General features: G+C 43.9%; 2 pseudogenes; both read left to right on the plus strand.

Moving 5' to 3' along the window:
* The first annotated feature begins 496 nt into the window (after window positions 1-496).
* On the plus strand, window positions 497-2,761 carry LOC139011000 (apoptosis inhibitor 5 pseudogene; annotated as a pseudogene).
* Window positions 2,762-3,723: 962 nt separating this feature from the next.
* On the plus strand, window positions 3,724-20,121 carry LOC139011479 (vacuolar protein sorting-associated protein 8 homolog pseudogene; annotated as a pseudogene).
* The last annotated feature ends 216 nt before the right edge of the window (window positions 20,122-20,337 follow it).

Genomic DNA, 20,337 nt, shown 5'->3' on the forward strand with positions numbered 1-20,337 from the left:
TTGCTTGGATTGACTGAATACAATTCTTAAAAGTAAATATGGAAAATGAACCAGACCATGCAAATGTGGAACAGAGCCTCTGTGCCAAGATTACTGAAGAAGAACTGAATAAATCTTTCAATCTAGATGCTTCACTTTCAAAATTCTCCTACATAGATATGGACAAGGAACTGGAGTTCAAAAATGATCTGATTGATGACAAGGAGTTTGACAAGTTGATACTCCTCCAACATTGGAAAGCATACTAAATGAGACTGATGATGAAGATGAGTTCTTTGTTCTTGAGGATCCTCCATTGTTAAACATTGATACTCTTGATTCTCATTCCTATGATACTTCATCTGTGGCAAGCTCAGATAGTAGTGACAGGACCAACTTAAAAAGGAAGAAGAGGACTGGAGGCGGTGCTGGCGGCAGCTAGAGGCTTCATAGTGTGGCTCGCGGGCTGGGGGCAGGAACTTCGGGGGCGGCGGTGGAGCCGGCGGGGGACAACGACTACCGCAGGAGCGAGCCCTCGGCTTGTCGCTCGCCATGCCGACCGTGGAGGAGCTCTACCGCAACTATGGCATCCTGGCCGATGCCACGGAGCAAGTGGGCCAGCATAAAGATGCCTATCAAGTGATATTGGATGGTGTGAAAGGTGGTACCAAGGAAAAAAGATTAGCAGCTCAGTTTATTCCAAAATTCTTTAAGCATTTTCCAGAATTGGCTGATTCTGCTATCAATGCACATCCTCTGTGAGGATGAAGATGTATCAATTCTACGGCAAGCAATTAAAGAGCTTCCTTAATTTGCCACTGGAGAAAATCTTCCCCGAGTGGCAGATATTCTAATCCAACTTTTGCAAACAGATGACTCTGCAGAATTTAACTTAGTGAACAATGCCCTATTAAGTATATTTAAGATGGATGCAAAAGGGACTTTAGGTGGCTTATTCGGCCAAATCCTTCAAGGAGAAGACATTGTTAGAGAACGAGCAATCAAATTCCTTTCTACAAAACTTAAGACTTTACCAGATGAGGTCTTAACAAAGGAAGTAGAGGAACTTATACTAACTGAATCCAAAAAGGTCCTAGAAGATGTGACTGGTGAAGAATTTGTCCTGTTCATGAAGATACTGTCTGGGTTAAAGAGCTTACAGACTGTGAGTGGAAGACAGCAACTTGTAGAGTTGGTGGCTGAACAGGCTGACCTGGAACAAACCTTCAACCCGTCAGATCCCGACTGTGTGGACAGGCTCTTACAGTGCACTCGGCAGGCGGTTCCCCTCTTCTCGAAAAATGTGCATTCCACAAGGTTTGTGACTTACTTCTGTGAGCAGGTTCTACCTAACCTCAGCTCCTTAACTACTCCAGTGGAGGGTCTTGATATACAGTTGGAGGTATTGAAACTGTTGGCGGAAATGAGTTCATTTTGTGGTGACATGGAAAAGCTAGAAACAAATTTAAGGAAATTGTTTGATAAGCTATTGGAGTACATGCCTCTCCCTCCAGAAGAAGCAGAAAATGGGGAGAATGCTGGTAATGAAGAACCTAAGCTGCAATTCAGTTACGTGGGATGTTTGTTGTACAGCTTCCACCAGTTGGGTCGAAAACTTCCAGACTTCTTAACAGCCAAACTGAATGCAGAAAAGCTCAAAGATTTTAAAATTAGGCTGCAGTACTTTGCACGGGGCCTGCAGGTTTATATCAGACAACTTCGCTTGGCTCTCCAGGGTAAAACAGGAGAGGCCTTAAAAACAGACGAGAACAAGATTAAAGTTGTTGCATTGAAAATAACAAATAACATCAATGTTTTAATCAAGGATCTCTTCCACATTCCTCCCTCTTATAAGAGCACGGTAACATTATCCTGGAAACCTGTACAGAAGGTTGAAATTGGGCAAAAGAGGGCCACTGAAGATACAACTTCTGGTTCACCACCCAAGAAATCTCCAGCAGGACCAAAAAGAGATGCAAGGCAGATTCATAATCCTCCTAGTGGGAAATATAGCAGCAATTTGGGCAACTTTAATTATGAGAGGAGCCTTCAGGGGAAGTAGAGGTGGCTGAGGTTGGGGAGCACGAGGAAATCGTAGTCGGGGAAGACTCTACTGAATAAGACATCTCATTCTTCAGCATCGTCATGAGCTTAACACACTTAAATTCTACTACTCATTGGATTGCCGGGGATGTCCCTTAAAAGGACTGCTGCCTTCAGCTAAAAACTTATTGTTCTTTATACCTTTGTATGTATGATCTACTTTTGTAACAGACCATGGTTGTGTCCAAGGTAAAACCACAGCGATATTTTTGGATGCTTTGTGCGCAATCTTGTTTTTGCAATATCATCATTATTCAGACTTCATATTGTGAATCTTTTAAACATCTTAATAATTTGTTGAGAGCTATTCAAATCTAAAATATAATGAAATTCTATTTCTGATAACTGGTAAAGATGATCAGTTTTGAAAGCTTACTGATTTTCTTCTCCCCTCTGTCCTTTTCCCCCAATATATAGAGAAGAGTAATGGTCAATTTTAACATTTGGTTTTCATTGGGTTTTTTAAATAAAGCTGCTAGGCAATGGTTCAGCATTCCTACCTAGTGTACTAAGAGCAAAATACTTAAATGTAGAAATATTACATTTTTAGGAGAATGTAAGCTGCTTTGCACTGCTTACTTAACTCTTCTCCATATGTTGTGATAAGCTTTTGAATATGGGATCTTACTATTTGAATAGAAATGTGTATGTATAATATACATACATACATAAGATATATATGTGTGTGTGTGTGTGTGTGTGTGTATATATATATATATATATATATATATATATATATATATATATATGCATGCTGACTACACAACATAAATCATTTTTTAAAATTCCAGGAACAGGTAATCTTTGACATGATGATTACCCTTTTGAGGCTGAATCCATTATTAACTTGTTATCTAGGTTTTCTTCCCAGTAGTGAGGGATTTTGAGTCCGTTGCACTTACATGATTATTGTTATTTAAAACTGAAAATAAACAAAGGCTGCATTTTCAAAGATGAGTTTGGCGATTCCTTTTGGAGAAATACAGCCAAAATACTGAATCTGATGTACATATAGGTTTCTACAGGATGACACAGAATAATTTAGAATTTGGGAATTGAATAACCAGGGCAATCCAGGAAAAGTGACTTGATAACATGTTCTACCAATAATAAGGGATTCTCTCTGTTTGCTTTTGCCACTTTGAAGATTTAACTTCTCAGGTTATTAATCAAAATTATTGTATAAGTTAGCCAATAGAATATTTAGGTTAAAAAACAGATGGGGGGTTTGTGGAGTGTTTAATATCATGGGCATTTTTAGTAGCATAGGTCCTTAGCTCTGCATTTGAATGTTTCATATATTTTTGTTTCACAGTTAATATTCCCTCCCCAAGTTTGCTACTCAAATCCAGTGTCTGAGTAACATTTTCTAGTAGTTTGGCATATTTTTTGAGGAATAGTTAGTAATTCCAATGGCAGTGTCTTCAATACTGTTAACCCTTACATTGGGGAAAAAACAAAACCCCTTTGTTAGAAATACTGCACATGTTTATGGGATAAATATTTTTTGAAGACTAGAATTATACAAGTGAGCATAAGAAATGGGTCAGCTTGATTATGGAGTGGTGGCAATAATCTAAACATTCCGAAAGACAATGAGCTGAACCTGAGCGCCCTTGGAATCTGAACAGACATAGGAATATGGAATTGCTATTTGAAAACTGTGACCCGGTGGCCGAAAGCCATTTCAAGTATAGGAACTGTATTAGGACTACAGTTATATAAATTTGAACTTTAGGGGTAACTTTTCCTCTTTTTCTTTTTTAAAGAGTATTTGTAAAGTCAAAGCTGAGCAGAATTGACTCTACTTTAAGTTTGATACTGAGTTGACTGTGTTTCTTCCTTTGCCACCTCATTGTTCCCCTCCCTTTCCTAAGGCAATAATGCACAACTTCGGTTACTTTTGCTTCAAAAATTTGAATGAAAAACTTCATGTCACGATTGTTTTTCTTTTGCAAGACATCTGTTTATCACATTGTTCAAAAGTAAGTGTTTCCTTATGCTTTTGGAATAAATTTCCTTTTGTAATTTAAAAAAAAAAAAGGGAAGAAGAGGTTACCTGATTCTTTTTCACTCCATGGATCAGTTATGCGACATTCACTTTTGAAGGGAATTTCTGCTCAGATAGTGTCTGCAGATGACAAAGTAGATGCTGGGTTGCCTACAGCAATTGCAGTGTCCAGTCTGATAGCAGTGGGTACATCTCATGGATTGGCTTTAATATTTTATCAGAATCAAGCCTTGCGACTCTGTCTGGGTAGCACTAGTGTTGGAGGTCAGTATGGAGCCATCTCTGCCCTCAGTATTAACAACGACTGCTCAAGACTTCTCTGTGGCTTTGCTAAAGGACAGATTACTATGTGGGATTTGGCCAGTGGAAAACTTCTAAGATCAATAACAGATGCTCATCGTCCAGGAACAGCAATATTGCATATTAAGTTTACAGATGATCCAACTCTTGCAATTTGCGATGACAGCGGAGGCTCTGTTTTTGAATTGACATTTAAGAGAGTGACGGGAGTGAGAACTTGCGAGTCTAGATGCCTGTTCAGTGGTTCCAAGGGTGAAGTGTGCTGTACTTAGCCTCTTCATCCTAAGCTTGACTTGAAAGATCATCCCATCACACAGTTTTCCTTACTGGCCATGGCATCCTTAACCAAGATACTGGTCATTGGATTGAAACCATCCTTGAAAGTGTGGACGACTTTTACCTATGGACGTATGGACCCTTCCCGTGTACCATTGCTGGCCTGGAACTTTGTGGCAGCGCATAATTCTGTGAATCCCATGCTTGCTTTATGCAGAGGAGATGTTGTGCATTTACTTTTGGTTAAGAGAGATGAATCTGGAGCAATCCATGTTACTAAGCAAAAGCATCTTCACCTCTACTATGACCTCATCAACTTTACTTGGATGAACTCACACACAGTTGTACTCTTAGATAGTGCAGAGAAGTTGCATGTGATTGATCGGCAAACTCAAGAGGAATTGGAAACAGTGGAAATCTCAGTAGTTTAGTTGGTCTATAATAGCAGCCATTTCAAATCACTAGCCACCAGAGGAAATGTTAGCCAGGCAGTGGCTTTGGTTGGAGAGAAGGCTTGTTACCAATCCATCAGTAGCTATGGTGGTCAATCTTTTATTTGGGGACCAAATCTGTTTATGTAATGATGCTGAAGAGCTGGAGAGAGAGGGTGGACCATCTCCTGAAACAAGATTGTCTTACAGAAGCCTTGGCTCTTGCATGGTCTTTCCATGAGGGAAAAGCAAAAGCAGTTGTGGGATTATCAGGGGATGCCAGTAAGCGAAAGGCTGTTGTTGCAGATTGAATGGTAGAAATCCTATTCCATTATACAGATCGAGCTCTGAAAAAGTTCCCAGACCAGGGAAAAATCCAAGTGATGGAACAGCATTTTCAGGATATGGTGCCTGTCATAGTTGATTACTGCCTTCTGGTACAGCGAAAATATCTTTTATTTAGCCAGATGTATGACAAATTAAGTGAGAATTCAGTGGCCAAAGGAGTGTTTTTGGAGTGCCTTGAGCCATATATTTTAAGTGATAAATTGGTGGGGATCACACCCCAGGTAATGAAAGACTTGCTTGTTCATTTCCAAGATAAAAAGTTAATGGAAAATGTGGAAGCTCTCATTGTACATATGGATATCACCAGCTTAGATATTCAGCAGGTAGTTCTCATGTGTTGGGAAAATCATCTATATGGTGCCATGGTCTATGTTTACAACAGAGGCATGAATGAGTTTATTAGTCCAACTGGAGAAACTTTTCAAAGTCATTGCTCCTCCTCTGAATGCAGGAAAGACACTAACAGATGAACAAGTTGTTATGGGCAAAAAGCTTCTTGTATATATTAGCTGTTGTCTAGCAGGTCGTGCCAATCCCCTTGGTGAAATCCCTGAAGATCTTGTTCCTTTGGTTAAAAACCAGGTTTTTGAATTTCTAATTCGCCTGCATTCAGCAGAAGCTTCCCCTGAGGGAGAAATCTATCCCTATGTTCGGACTTTGCTTCATTTTGACACAAGAGAATTTCTAAATGTATTGGCACTGACTTTTGAAGATTTTAAAAATGACAAGCAAGCTGTAGAATATCAACAGCGTATTGTGGATATATTGTTGAAAGTTATGGTGGAGAACTCAGATTTTACTCCCTCACAAGTCGGGTGTCTCTTTACATTCCTTGCCGGCAGCTTGCAAAACCTGACAATACCTTGTTTGTAAACAGAACCCTCTTTGATCAGGTCCTTGAATTCCTCTGTAGTCCTGATGATGACTTCTGGCACTCTAAAAGACAGTAGGTCCTTTTAGAATTGCTGCAGGCTGGAGGCATAGTTCAATTTGAAGAGAGTTGGCTCATCTGCATGGCAGAAAAGCAGAGTTTTATCAAATTTGTGAGTTTATGTATGAACGAGAACACCAATATGACAAAATTATTGGTTGCTACTTACATGACCCACTAAGAGAGGAAGAAGTCTTTAACTACAGTCACAATATCTTATCCATTCCTGGCCACAGTTCAGAGGAGAAGCAGTCTGTATGGCAGAAAGCAATGGATCACATTGAGGAACTTGTGTCCCTGAAGCCTTGTAAAGCTGCCGAGCTAGTTGCTACTCACTTTTCTGAACAGATTGAAACAGTCATTAATAAACTTCAGAGGAGAGACCAAGATGGCGGCGTAGGTAAACACCGGAGACCGCTGCCGCAAACAACCATTTCAAAAATACAACTAAAAGACTGAACGGACATCACCCAGAACCACAGGAAGGCTGGCTGAAGAGAGACTCTACAACTAGAAGGAAAGAGAACAGCAAATCGAGGCTCAGAGGCGGCGCAGTGTGGAAAATACAAAGGTACCCAGGTGCGCGCGCAAAGCGGGCTGGTGGCTGAGGGCGCGGTTGTCGTTTTCTGCCGGGAGTGAGTCTCAGACTCTGGACTCCAGATCCGGGCGAGTCTCTAGGGACCCAGACTCAAACAGGAGAAGCGGGATTATCCGGCATCAGTTGGGACCTGAGGGCAGCTTTCTCTCCGAGGTTTGCAGCGGCTGCCGGGGTTCTGAGAAGCAGAGCCTCTGGGAACGGGACTGAGCGTGGCCATAACTGCTCCCTCCGCCCGCCCTGTTGATCCCGCCCCGCCCAAACCCTGCGCACAGCCATTTGCCGATCGCCTCAGGCAAAGGCTGGATTAGCGCCTCCCCAGAAGGCAGACGTTTTCCATACAGCTGATTCCTATAGCCAGGCGGCCTGGGGGTCAAATCCCTCTAGTGTTAACTACAACAATTAAGGCTTGGCTAGAACAAGACTGCGCACAGAGACCACAAGGGGGTGCGCCAAGAAAGCATAAAAGATGCGGAGACAAAAAAACATGACAGAAATGGAGGATATGGAGCTAAGAATCGCAATTTTGAGGGCTTGCCATAAATTTGTGCAGAGCCTCATGAAAACTAATGAGACCCTCGATGCTACGATAAAGAAATTAGAAAGTAAGCATACACGGACTGAAATAAAGAATATTATACCCAATAGCAGACCAGAGGAGTACAATAATCAAACCAAAGATTCGACAAAAAACACCCAATTGGAAAAGCAAAATGAAAAAAGAATCCGAAAGTGTGAAGATAGTGTAAGGAGCCTCTGGGACAGCTTTAAGCGGTCTAATATCAGAGTCATTGGAGTGCCAGAAGATGAGAGACAGCAAGATATTGAAAACCTATTTCAAGAAATAATGGCAGAAAACTTCCCCCACCTGGTGAAAGAAATGGACTTACAGGTCCAAGAAGCGCAGAGAACCCCAAACAAAAGGAATCCAAAGAGGACCACACCAAGACACATCATCATTAAAATGCCAAGAGCAAAAGACAAAGAGAAAATCTTAAAAGCAGCAAGAGAAAGAGGCTCAATTACCTACAAGGGAATACCCATACGACTGTCAGCTGATTTCTCAACAGAAACTTTGCAGGCCAGAAGGGAATGGCAAGAAATATTCAAAGTGCTGAATACCAAGAACCTACAACCAAGATTACTTTATCCAGCAAAGCTATCATTCAGAATTGAAGGTCAGATAAAGAGCTTCACAGATAAGGAAAAGCTAAAGGAGTTCATCACCGCCAAACCAGTATTATATGAAATGCTGAAAGGTATCCTTTAAGAAGAGGAAGAAGAAGAAAAAGGTAAAGATACAAATTATGAACAGCAAACATGCATCTATCAACAAATGAATCTAAGAATCAAGTGAATAAATAACCTGATGTACAGAATGAACTGGTGATTATAATAGAATCAGGGACATAGAAAGGGAATAGACTGACTATTCTTGGGGGAAAAAGGGGTGTGGGAGATGCGGGAAGTGACTGGACAAAAATCATGCACCTATGGATGAACTCAGTGGGTGGGGAGTGAGGGTGGAGGGTGGGGTGGGAGCTGGAAGGAGGGGAGTTATGGGGGGAAAAAAGAGGAACAAATGTAATAATCTGAACAATAAAGATTTAATTTAAAAAAAATAAAATAAAAAAAAATAAACTTCAGAACCAGGTTTTGCTTTTCAAATTTTTGAGGAGGCTTCTTGACCCAAGGTTCATACTTGGTGCACTTCAAGGCCAAGCAAGCGCCACTAACTTCATCTGTTAGCCAGTTTCTTTTGTTCGTTTTAATATTATTTAATGCTGAGAACAAAGTCTCACAAAAATATGTTGATGAAAAAATTGTTAGCAAAGCCACCACTAGATTTTTTATGTCGCTAAAAGTGTCAGGTACTCTGTTCCAAGCACTCAAAATTTCTTGTTCATAGTTGCACTCTTCTTCATTATTCAAATGCTTTCGTTCCAGATTTTCAAGTTTTGACCTTAAGTCGACAAACACGAGTCCAAATGCTACCTTGAAAATCTGCAAGTTGCATCTCTAAATTGTCAATTTGCATTCATTGGAAATCCTTTAATTCCAAAGTACTGTAAAAACTACATCCGGATACTTAATTATTTTAATGGTCTGTTCTAGGCTTCTAAATTGGTCGAATCTTTCGCTGAACTGTTCAAATAACGAGTTTACTATATTCTGGTACATAAGTATGGACTCCATTACACTCATTGTAGTAGCCTTCTCGAAATACATTTTTATCCAAGGAAAATACTTATAAGTTTTAGTTTCAATATCTCGCTTGAAAATTTTAGGATTACTTTCAAAAGATTTGATGTATCCAAACATAACGTTAATACTTTTGCCAAAACCTTGTAATTTTAAGTTCAGTTCATTCATACTGGCAGAGAGATCTGTAAAAAATGGCTGACCCACTTATGATCATTGATCTGAGGAAAGTTTGCCAGATCCTTATTCTCAATAAATACCGTAATTTCTTCAAAGCACTCCACAAATTGCTCAAGTACTTTACCTCAACTCAGCCATCTCACATTAAAGAAAAAAATCATGACCTGATTTTTGGGAAAATGACAATCAGCAGGAAGGTAGGGAGGGAGAGAGTGTGAGAGCGCAAGGAAGTGATAGAGGAGTGTGTAGATGTGTGTGGTGTGTGTGTGTGTATGAGCTAGGGACGGTTATATTCTGCAGGTCTTCTAAGGGGCTGCTAAACCGAGCAGTCTTAGACAGTGGAGCCCTGCTCCCTGCTGGACACTCCTGGGCGGCCAGCATGGGCACAGCAACCACGTTATCTTGGGAAACAGAGCTGCTTGAGACTAGGATCCTGGCCTTAGCACCACCCAGTCTGATCTCAGACACATACCAGGACTCTGCAGCCACTGGGTCAGAGACCTGTGACCACAGCTACAGACCTGCAGACACCAAAAGTTCAGAAATCCCCATGGCAGATCCGTGAGTAACAGAGCCCATCCCCCTTCCCGCAGACTCGAGGACAGCGCCATAGTAACTGATAGACCCACCCTTTGCCTGGGCCTCAGTGCTGCTACGGGAACTTAAGCCTGGAAGTGCACGAGCACCTTGGAACTGGTCCCGCATAGTGCCTGATTCAGGAGTCCTGGGCTGGGAGCAATCACACTAACACAAGGAATTTTTCCTGCATAGCTCGGGCCCAGGGACCCCGATTCTCTGAGCAGGAGGCAGCACCAAGCACCAGTGACTTGACTGTGTTTCTTATCACCTGCGCCTGAGATCCCTGATACCCTGTGCATTCATACTAAGAGCCAGTGACTCCAATTCTTGGTGCAAGGGCACACAGGGACCCTGATTCTCAATGCGAGGTCTTGTGAAGCAACAGAGACTCTGATTCTGGATTCTTGGGAAACTCTGACTCCTGGCCCACGCTAGGGGGCGCTGATTTTCAACACGCTCCGGGGGGGGGGGGGGGGGGGGCGGGAGTGTCTGTTTCAGCATGGTGCAGGCAGGGTCCCTGATTCTAAGGGTGTGCACGAGGCCACATTGAGCACTGGCAACACTGAATCTGAGCGAGCCTGGTTCCCACCAAACCAAAACAACAGCACATCTTAGTGTCAGAGCTCTTCAGTGACACTAGGGTGGTGTGAGGCTCCCACTGCACATGGCCCAGGCCCACGCAACTCGACGTTTGAACCATCGGGAGATAATCAGAATGAAGAGATGACACAACACCCAGAGGAAAGACAATGAGGAGTCGCCAAGAAAGGAAATTAATAAAGTTGAAGCATGCAACATGACAGAAAAAGAATTCCCAATAATGATTGTACAATTCATTCACTGGATGGATGAGAAAATCAACAACATATGCAAGAATCAGGAAGAAATGAAAAGTGATATAGCTACAATCAAAAACACCATGGAAAGTTTCAACAGCAGACTAGAAGAAGCAGAGGACCGAATTAGTGAGTTAGAAGATAAGGCAGAGAAACAAGCTCAATCTGAACAGCAACTGGAAAAAAAAAATTAAAAAGCAGGAGAGAGCCTAAGGGAGCTTTGGGACAACATGAAACAAAGTAACATACGCATAATAGGGCTGCAAGAAGGACAAGAAGAGTACCAAGGATTAGAAAATCTATTTGAAAAAATAATGACAGAAAATTTCCCAAATACGGGGAAGAAAAAAGTTACACAAGTACAGAGAGTCCCAAGCAAGATGAACCCCAAAAGACCCACACCAAGACACGTCATAATAACAATGGCAAATGTACAAGACAAAGAGAGAATCTTAAAGGCTGCAAGAGAGAAACAGAGAGTTACCTAAAAGGATGCCCCGTCAGATTATCAAATGATTTCTCAACAGAAACACATCAAGCTAGAAGGGAATGGAAGAAGGTATACAAAGTGTTGCAAAGCAAAGGACTGAATCCAAGAATACTATATCCAGAAAGACTATAAATCAAAATTGAAGGGGAAATCAGGAGCTTTGCAGACAAAAAAAGGCTAAGGGATTTTATTACTACCAAGCCAGCAATGCAAGAATGCTAAAAGGAATGCTGTAAAAAGAAGAAATATAAAGGTAAGAAAGAACACAGGCACAAAAATACAAATGAATCCAAGCACGTACTGTTCAATAATAACTTTAAATGTAAACGGACTAAACGTTCCAATCGAAAGACATCAAGTGGCTGAATGGATAAAAAGACATGACCCATATATATGCTGTCTCCAAGAGGCCCACCTCAGAAAAAGGGACTCACACACAGACTGAAAGTGAAAGGATGGAAAAATATCTTTCAGGCAAATGGAAATGAAAAGAAAGCTGGGGTAGCAATACTTATATCAGACAAAATAGACCTCAAAGTAAAGGCCATAACAAGAGATAAGGAAGGCCACTTCATAATATTAAAAGGATCGATACAACAACAGGATATCACCCTTATAAACATATATGCACCCAATGCAGGAGCACCCAAATGCGTAAAAAACCTCCTGGAAAATAACAAGGGAGAGATCAACAAAAACACAATCATAGTAGGGGACTTAAACACACCACTGACATCACTGGATAAATCCTCTAGACAAAAAATCATCAAAGAAACAGCAATCCTAAATGACTCACTAGATCAGATGGACTTAATTGACATCTTCAGAACATTTCACCACAAAGCCATGGAATATACGTTCTTCTCAAGTGCACACGGGACATATTGAAAAATAGACCACATATTGGGTCACAAGCACAGTCTCCCCAAATTCCAGAAGATTGAAATCATACCAAGCATCTTCTCAGACCACGATGGCATAATATTAGAAATAAACTACAATAAAAACAACCCAAAATACTCAAACACTTGGAAGCTGAATAGCATGTTACTAAATAATGATTGGGATACCAGTGAGATCAAAGAAGAAATTAAAAACACCCTGAAAACTAATGAAAATAACAGTTCAACAATGCAAAATCTATGGGGCACAATGAAAGCAGTCCTGAGAGGGAAGTTTATAGCTCTACAGGCCTACCACAAAAAAACAAGAAAAAATGATAGTAAATTATCTAACTCTACAACTCGAAGAATTAGAAAGAGAACAACAAAAAAAGCCCAGAGTGAGCAGAAGAAAAGAGATAATAAAGATCAGAGCAGAAATATATGACATAGAGACCAAAAAAAAAAATACAAAAGATCAATGAAAGCAAGAGCTGGTTCTTTGAAAGGATAAACAAGATTGATGAGCCTCTAGCCCGGCTCACCATAGAAGCAAAGAGAGAGGACTCAAATAAACGAAATCAGAAATGAAAGAAGTGAAATAACAACAGACCCCTCAGAAATTCAAAGAATTTTTTATTTATTTATTTTATATATATTTTATTAATTTTTTACAGAGAGGAAGGGAGAGAGATAGAGAGCTAGAAACATCGATCAACTGGATCAGCTGCCTCCTACACACCTCCTACTGGGGATGTGCCCGCAACCAAGGAACATTCTCTTGACCGGAATCAAACCTAGGACCTTTCAGTCCACAGGATGATGCTCTATCCACTGAGCCAAACCGGCCATGGCTCAAAGAATTTTTTAAAAATACTATGAACAACTCTAAAAAACTAGACAACTTGGAGGAAATGGACATATTCCTAGAAAAATACAATCTTCCAAAACTCAATCCAGAGGATTCTAAAAATCTCAACAGGCCAATAATCGTGGAAAAAATTGAAGCAGTGATCAAAAAGCTCCCAGCAAACAAAAGCCTGGGGCCAGATGGCTTCACAGGGCAGTTTTACCAAATCTTCAAGGAAGGACTAAAACATATCCTCCTCAGACTATTCCAAAAAATTCCAGAAGAAGGAACACTTCCCAGCTCATTCTATGAAGCCAGCATCACCCTAATAACAAAACCAGATAGAGGCAACACAATGAAAGAGAATTATAGGCCAATATTCCTCATGAACATAGCTGCCAAAATACTCAACAAAATTCTAGCAAATCAGATCCAGCAATACATCAGAAAGATCGTACACCATGACCAAGTAGGATTCATCCAAGGGATGCAAGGATGGTACAATATCCACCAATCAATAAACGTGATACATCACATAAACAAATTGAAAGAAAGAAACCACATAGTCCTATCAATTGATGCAGAAAAAGCTTTCAACAAAATTCAACACCCTTTCTTCATAAAAACTCTCAGCACGGTGGGAAGAGAAGGATCATACCTCAACATAATAAAAGCCATATATGACAAACCCACAGCCAACATCATAATCAATGGGCAAAAACTAAAACCATTTCCCTTGAGAACAGGAACAAGACAGGGATGCCCCATCTCACCACTCCTGTTCAACATGGTACTGGAAGTACTAGCCATTACGAACAGACAAGAAGAAGAAATAAAAGGCATCCAAATTGGAAAAGAAGAAGTAAAACTGTCCTTATTTGCAGATGACATTATACTATACATAGAAAACCCTAGACTCCATCAAAAAATTATTAGAGTTAATAAATGAAATTGGAAATGTAGCAGGATACAAAATTAATGCCAAAAATCTAAGGCATTTTTTTACACCAATAGTGAACTTACAGAAAGGGAGACTAAAAAACAATCCCATTTACCATTGCACCAAAAAAATTAAGATACCTAGGAATAAACTTAACTAAAGAGGTAAAAGACCTCTACTCAGAAAACTACAGGACATTGAAAAAAGAGGTAGAGGAAGACATAAACAGATGGAAGAACATACCATGTTATTGGATTGGTAGACTCAACATCATTAAACTGTCCACACTGCCCAAAGCAATCTATAAATTCAACGCACTTCCCATTAAAATACCAACTGCATATTTCACAGACCTGAATGAATTCTCCAAAAATTCATCTAGAATAAAAAAATGAACCCGAATAGCTGCAGCGATCCTGAGAAAGAACAAAGTAGGTGGGATCTCAAAACCAGATATCAAGCTGTATTACAAAGCCACTGTTCTCAAAACTGCCTGGTACTGGCACAAGAACAGACATATAAATCAATGGAATAGAATAGATAGCCCAGAAATTGGCCCAAACCAATATGCTCAATTAATATTTGACAAAGGAGACAAGAACATACAATGGAGTCAAGATACTCTCTTCAATAAATAGTGTTGGGAAAATTGGACAGATACATGCAAGAAAATGAAACTAGACTAAAAATTTACACCATACACAAAAATAAACTCAAAATGGATAAAGGACTTAAATGTACAACGGAAAACCATAAAAATACTAAAAGAATCCAAAGGCAACAAAATCTCAGACATATGCAGAAGCAATTTCTTCACTAATACAGCTCCTAGGGCATTGGAAACTAAAGAGAAAATAAACAATCAAAACAAAAAGCTTCTGCACAGCAAAAGAAACCATCAACAAAACAACAAGAAAGCCCACTGCATGGGAGAACATATTTGCCAATGTTATCACCAATAAGGGTTTAATCTCCAACATTTATAGGGAACTCATACAACTTAAAAAAAGGAAGATAGGAGAACCAAGATGGCGGCGTAGGGAGCGGACCTGTGTGTGCTGCTCTCTCACAGCATCATTGAAACTATCAACTATGAAGTAAACAACCGCCACTCAGAACCATGGGGAAGTTGGCCCAGTGGGAGATCTACAACTGGAGGAAAAGAAAGAAGCGCAGTGAGACTGAGTGGGAGCTACGGAGGCACCAAAACCAGAGGTACGCAGTCACACACCACGCGGGCTGCAAATGGATTCTCTGTTTTTTACGAACCCTCGAATCCTCTGGGCTTGCTCGGGGCGGGTCTCTGAGGCCCCAGATCCCACAGGGAGAGGCGGCCACGGCCTTGCAGTGGTCGGAGAGCGAGGGAAGCTCTGACACGCGGCTGCTTGCAGGCACTGAGGGACAAGAAGTCCTGGTGTCCCGGGGAGGCGAGGGGCGCGGGGACGCCGCCATCGCTATTTCCTCCATGCTGACGACTCCCTGTGACCCCGCCCTACCCTCAGGGCTGTGCCAGAGGCACAAGAGGGAATGACTGTGCTTTTACAAACTCTCAAATCCACTGAGCTGGTTCGGGCGGGTCTCTGAGGCCCCAGGCCCCAAGGCGAGAGACGGCACGGCCTTCCAGCGGTCAGAAAGCGAGGGAGGTTCTGGCGCTCGGCTACTCGCCGGCACTGGGGGACGCAAAGTCCTGGAGTCCTGGATAGGCAAGGGGCCGCTGAGTCTCCGCCCCGGCGACTCCCTGTGACCCCGCCCTACGCAATTTACATTCCCATCTGGGCTGTGCCAGACTCTCAAGTAGAAACGCCTTTGCTTCTGCAAACTTTCAAATCCACTGAGCTGGTTCAGGCGGGATCATGAGGCACCAGACCCTACGGGGAGAGGCAGCACGGCCTTGCAGCCATCAGAAAGCGAGGGAGACTCTGTTGCACAGCTGCTCGCCGGCACTGGGGGACACAAAGCCCTGGCAGAGATTCAAGGGGCCGCGGAGACTCAGCCAGTGCAATTGGCTCCGCCATGGCGACTCCCTGAGTCTCAGCCCTAATCAATTTACATCCCCATCCAAGCTGTGCCAGGTGCACAAAAAGACCCACCTGCGCTTTTGCAGCCTATCCCAACAAATTGCAGACTTCAACTGCTCGCAGCCATGGGAGACACACTCAAGAAGCAGACCCAGGAGAACCAGGATGGCGGCATAAGGAAGAGACCTGTGCGTGCTACCTCACACAACAACATCGAAACTACCAAATATCAGACAAACACCTATCATACAGAACCATGGGAAAGTTGGCCCAGTGGAAGCTCTACAACTGGAAGGAGAGAAAGAACATTGAGACTGAGTAGGATGTGACACCAAGTACAGAGCCCAACCCAACAAACTGCAGATTTCAACTCCTCGCATAGAAAGAAGCGCATTGAGACTGAGTAGGATGTGCAGAGGCACCAAGTACAGAGCCCATCCCAGCAGGCTGCAGATTTCAGCTCCTTGCATCTGGGAGGGACGCAATCGGGGGGCAGAGTCGGGTCCGGGGCCGGCCAGGGCTGGGCCTGACTTGGCCGGCACTGTGAAACTGCTGTACCAGCAAGCGCACAAACATGCCCACTGGTCCCAGTCTCTTGTGGGGCGCTGGGGGACAGCAGACAGGCAGCCTGTGCACTTGGTGGAGGGCAGGAGTGCTGGATGTTCAACCACCAGGAACGCCTGGAGATTATGTCTGGTGGGGAGCCGCCGGCAGGGGACAGAGGGCCAAACTTCCTGTTTCCCTGATAAGGCTGAGATGGCCCCGGTGAGGTCGGGATGGCCCCGGTGAGGTCGAAACGGTCCCGGTGTGGTAGGGACAACCCCGGTCAGGTTGAATCGGCCCCGGTGTGGTAGGGACAACCCCGGTCAGGTTGGAACGGCCCCCGTGAGGTAGGGACGACCCCGGTCAGGTTGAAACGGCCCCGGTGTGGTAGGGACGACCCCGGTGAGGTTGAAACGGCCCCCGTGAGGTAGAGACAACCCTGGTCAGGTCGAAACGGCCCCAGTGTGGTAGGGACAACCCCAGTCAGGTTGAAACGGCCCCCGTGAGGTAGGGACGACCCCGGTGAGGTTGAAACGGCCCCCGTGAGGTAGGGACGACCCCGGTCTGGTAGGGACAACCCTGGTCAGGTCGAAACGGCCCCGGTGTGGTAGGGACAACCCCGGTCAAGTTGAAACAGCCCCGGTTTGGTAGGGACAACCCCGGTGAGGTTGAAACGGCCCCCGTGAGGTAGGGACGACCCCGGTGAGGTTGAAACGGCCCCCGTGAGGTAGGGACGACCCTGGTCAGGTCGAAACGGCCCCGGTGTGGTAGGGACAACCCCGGTCAGGTTGAAACGGCCCCGGTGTGGTAGGGACGACCCCGGTGAGGTTGAAACGGCCCCCGTGAGGTAGGGACGACCGTGGTCAGGTCGAAACGGCCCCAGTGTGGTAGGGACAACTCCGGTCAGGTTGAAACGTCCCCGGTGTGGTAGGGACAACCCCGGTGAGGTTGAAACGGCCCCCGTGAGGTAGGGACGACCCCGGTGAGGTTGAAACGCCCCCCGTGAGGTAGGGACGACCCTGGTCAGGTCGAAACGGCCCCGGTGTGGTAGGGACAACCCCGGTCAGGTTGAAACGGCCCCGGTGTGGCAGGGACGACCCCGGTGAGGTTGAAACGGCCCCCGTGAGGTAGGGACGACCCTGGTCAGGTCGAAACGGCCCCAGTGTGGTAGGGACAACCCCGGTCAGGTTGAAATGGCCCCCGTGAGGTAGGGACGACCCCGGTGAGGTTGAAATGGCCCCCGTGAGGTAGGGACGACCCTGGTCAGGTCGAAACGGCCCCGGTGTGGTAGGGACAACCCCGGTCAGGGTGAAACGGCCCTCGTGAGGTAGGGACGACCCCGGTGAGGTTGAAACGGCCCCCGTGAGGTAGGGACGACCCCGGTCTGGTAGGGACAACCCCGGTCAGGTCGAAACGGCCCCGGTGTGGTAGGGACAACCCCGGTCAGGTCGAAACGGCCCCGGTGTGGTAGGGACAACCCCGGTCAGGTTGAAACAGCCCCGGTGTGGTAGGGACAACCCCGGTGAGGTTGAAACGGCCCCCGTGAGGTAGGGACGACCCCGGTGAGGTTGAAACGGCCCCCGTGAGGTAGGGACGACCCTGGTCAGGTCGAAACGGCCCCAGTGTGGTAGGGACAACCCCGGTCAGGTTGAAACGGCCCCGGTGTGGTAGGGACGACCCCGGTGAGGTTGAAACGGCCCCCGTGAGGTAGGGACGACCCTGGTCAGGTCGAAACGGCCCCGGTGTGGTAGGGACAACCCCGGTCAGGTTGAAACAGCTCCGGTGTGGTAGGGACGACCCCGGTCAGGTTGAAACGGCCCCCGTGAGGTAGGGACGGCCCCGGTGAGGTTGAAACGGCCCTGATGAGGCTCAGACGGCCCTGGTGAGGTTGAGACTACTCCAGTGAGGTTGGGACAAGTATAGGGGACCACTATGGACTGATGTACAGGGGTAGATACAGAAGCAGAGCAACATTGAACAGAATGTTAAACTACAGTGAGAAGCCTGGGGAGGGTTGGGGGGGGGGATTAAGAGACCAACTGAAGGACTTATATGCATGCATATAAGATTAACCAATGGACACAAGACACGGGGCGGGGGGGGGGCGGGGGGTAGGGGCCGGGGGAATGTCAAGGGGGGGAAAAAAGGAGACATATGTAATACTCTTTGTAATACTTTAAGAAATAAAAATTATTAAAAAAAAAAAAAAAAAGGAAGATAAACAATCCAATCAAAAAATGGGCAAAGGACCTAAATAGACACCTTTCAAAAGAGGACTTTCAGAAAGCCAAGAGACATATGAAAACATGCTCAAAGTCACTAATCATCGGAGAGATCCAAATCAAAACAACAATGAGGTACCATGTCACACCTGTCAGAATGGCTATCATCAACAAATCCACAAACGACAAGTGCTGGAGAGGATGTGGAGAAAAACGAACACTCGTGCACTGCTGGTGGGAATGCAGACTTGTGCAGCCACTATGGAAGACAGTATGGAGTTTCCTCAAAAAACTAAAAGTGGAACTCCCATTTGACCCTGTGATCCCACTTCTAGGAATATATCTCAAGAAAACAGAAACACCAATCAAAAGGATATATGCACCCCTATGTTCATAGCAGCACAATTAACCGTAGCTAAGATCTGGAAACAGCCTAAGTGCTCATCAGTAAATGAATGGATTAGAAAACTGTGGTACAGCTACATGATGGAATACTATACAGCTATCAAAAAAGAAGGAATTCTTAGCATTTGCAACAACATGGGTGGAACTGGAGAGCATTATGCTAAGTGAAATAAGCCAGTCAATGAAGGAAAAATACATGATCTCACTCATTTTTGGATAATAAAGACCATTATAAACTTATGAACAAAAATAGATACAGAGGCAGAGCTGCCTCAAACAGACTGTCAAACTACAGCGGGAAGGATGGGAGGGTTGGGGGGCAGGAGGGGGGCGGGGTAAGAGATCAACCGAAGGACTTGTATGCATGCATATAAGCATAACCAATGGACATAAGACACTGGGGGGTAGGGGAGGCCAGGGGATTGTCAAGGGCGGGAAGAAAAGGAGACATATGTAATACTCTTTGTAATACTTTAAGCAATAAATAATTTAAATATATATATATAATAATAATAATAATAATGTCTGATTCTCTTTGCTCCTTTCCTTTATTAATATCTAGCTGCCTATGGTAACACTATTACTTTTCATCTTTTTTCTCTTTTTTCTTTTTTTATTTGTCAATTAAAGTTTACATTCAATGATAGTTTATATTTGTTAAAACTTTAGAAAAATGAAGGATAATATCCTAGGCAAGACTAAAGCAAAACTCATACAGTAAATAATTGAAAAACTGGGCCGAAATAAAAGTTTATGGTGACAGTACTCTCAATTTTATTATTATTACAGTTGTAATGGGAAGGATATTTGCTCAGTTTACTATTAATGTTAGCACAGACATGAGACATCATCAAGCGAGACTGGTGTTCAAAGATACTCCTGTCCATGGTGATCTAAAACTCTGCCATGAACAGGGTGGACCAGTTATCCTGGACCTAGTGCACAGCATTCAAGTCTTTGACTGCTGGCATCTTCAGTGTCTGTCCTCCCTGGCAACATAGTTATGGGTTCTTTTCCATGGGACAGCTCTGAGCTAGGCCAGTCCATTAGTAATCAGATTTCAGTCTGGAAGGGGCAGCTAGATTGTATCTTTCTCCCCTCGCCAAAGAAGAAAGGGGAAGTTTAGCAAAATATAAAATAGTATTTCAATAGTCACTGCCCTACTCCAACCAAACACCACAGAGAACAAGTGGCCAAACCCTTATCTTCATCAGCAA

This window comes from Myotis yumanensis, unplaced genomic scaffold (genome assembly GCF_028538775.1).
Source record: "Myotis yumanensis isolate MYYU_CA2020_CCGP unplaced genomic scaffold, mMyoYum1.0.hap1 SCAF_5, whole genome shotgun sequence".
NCBI lineage: Eukaryota > Metazoa > Chordata > Mammalia > Chiroptera > Vespertilionidae > Myotis > Myotis yumanensis.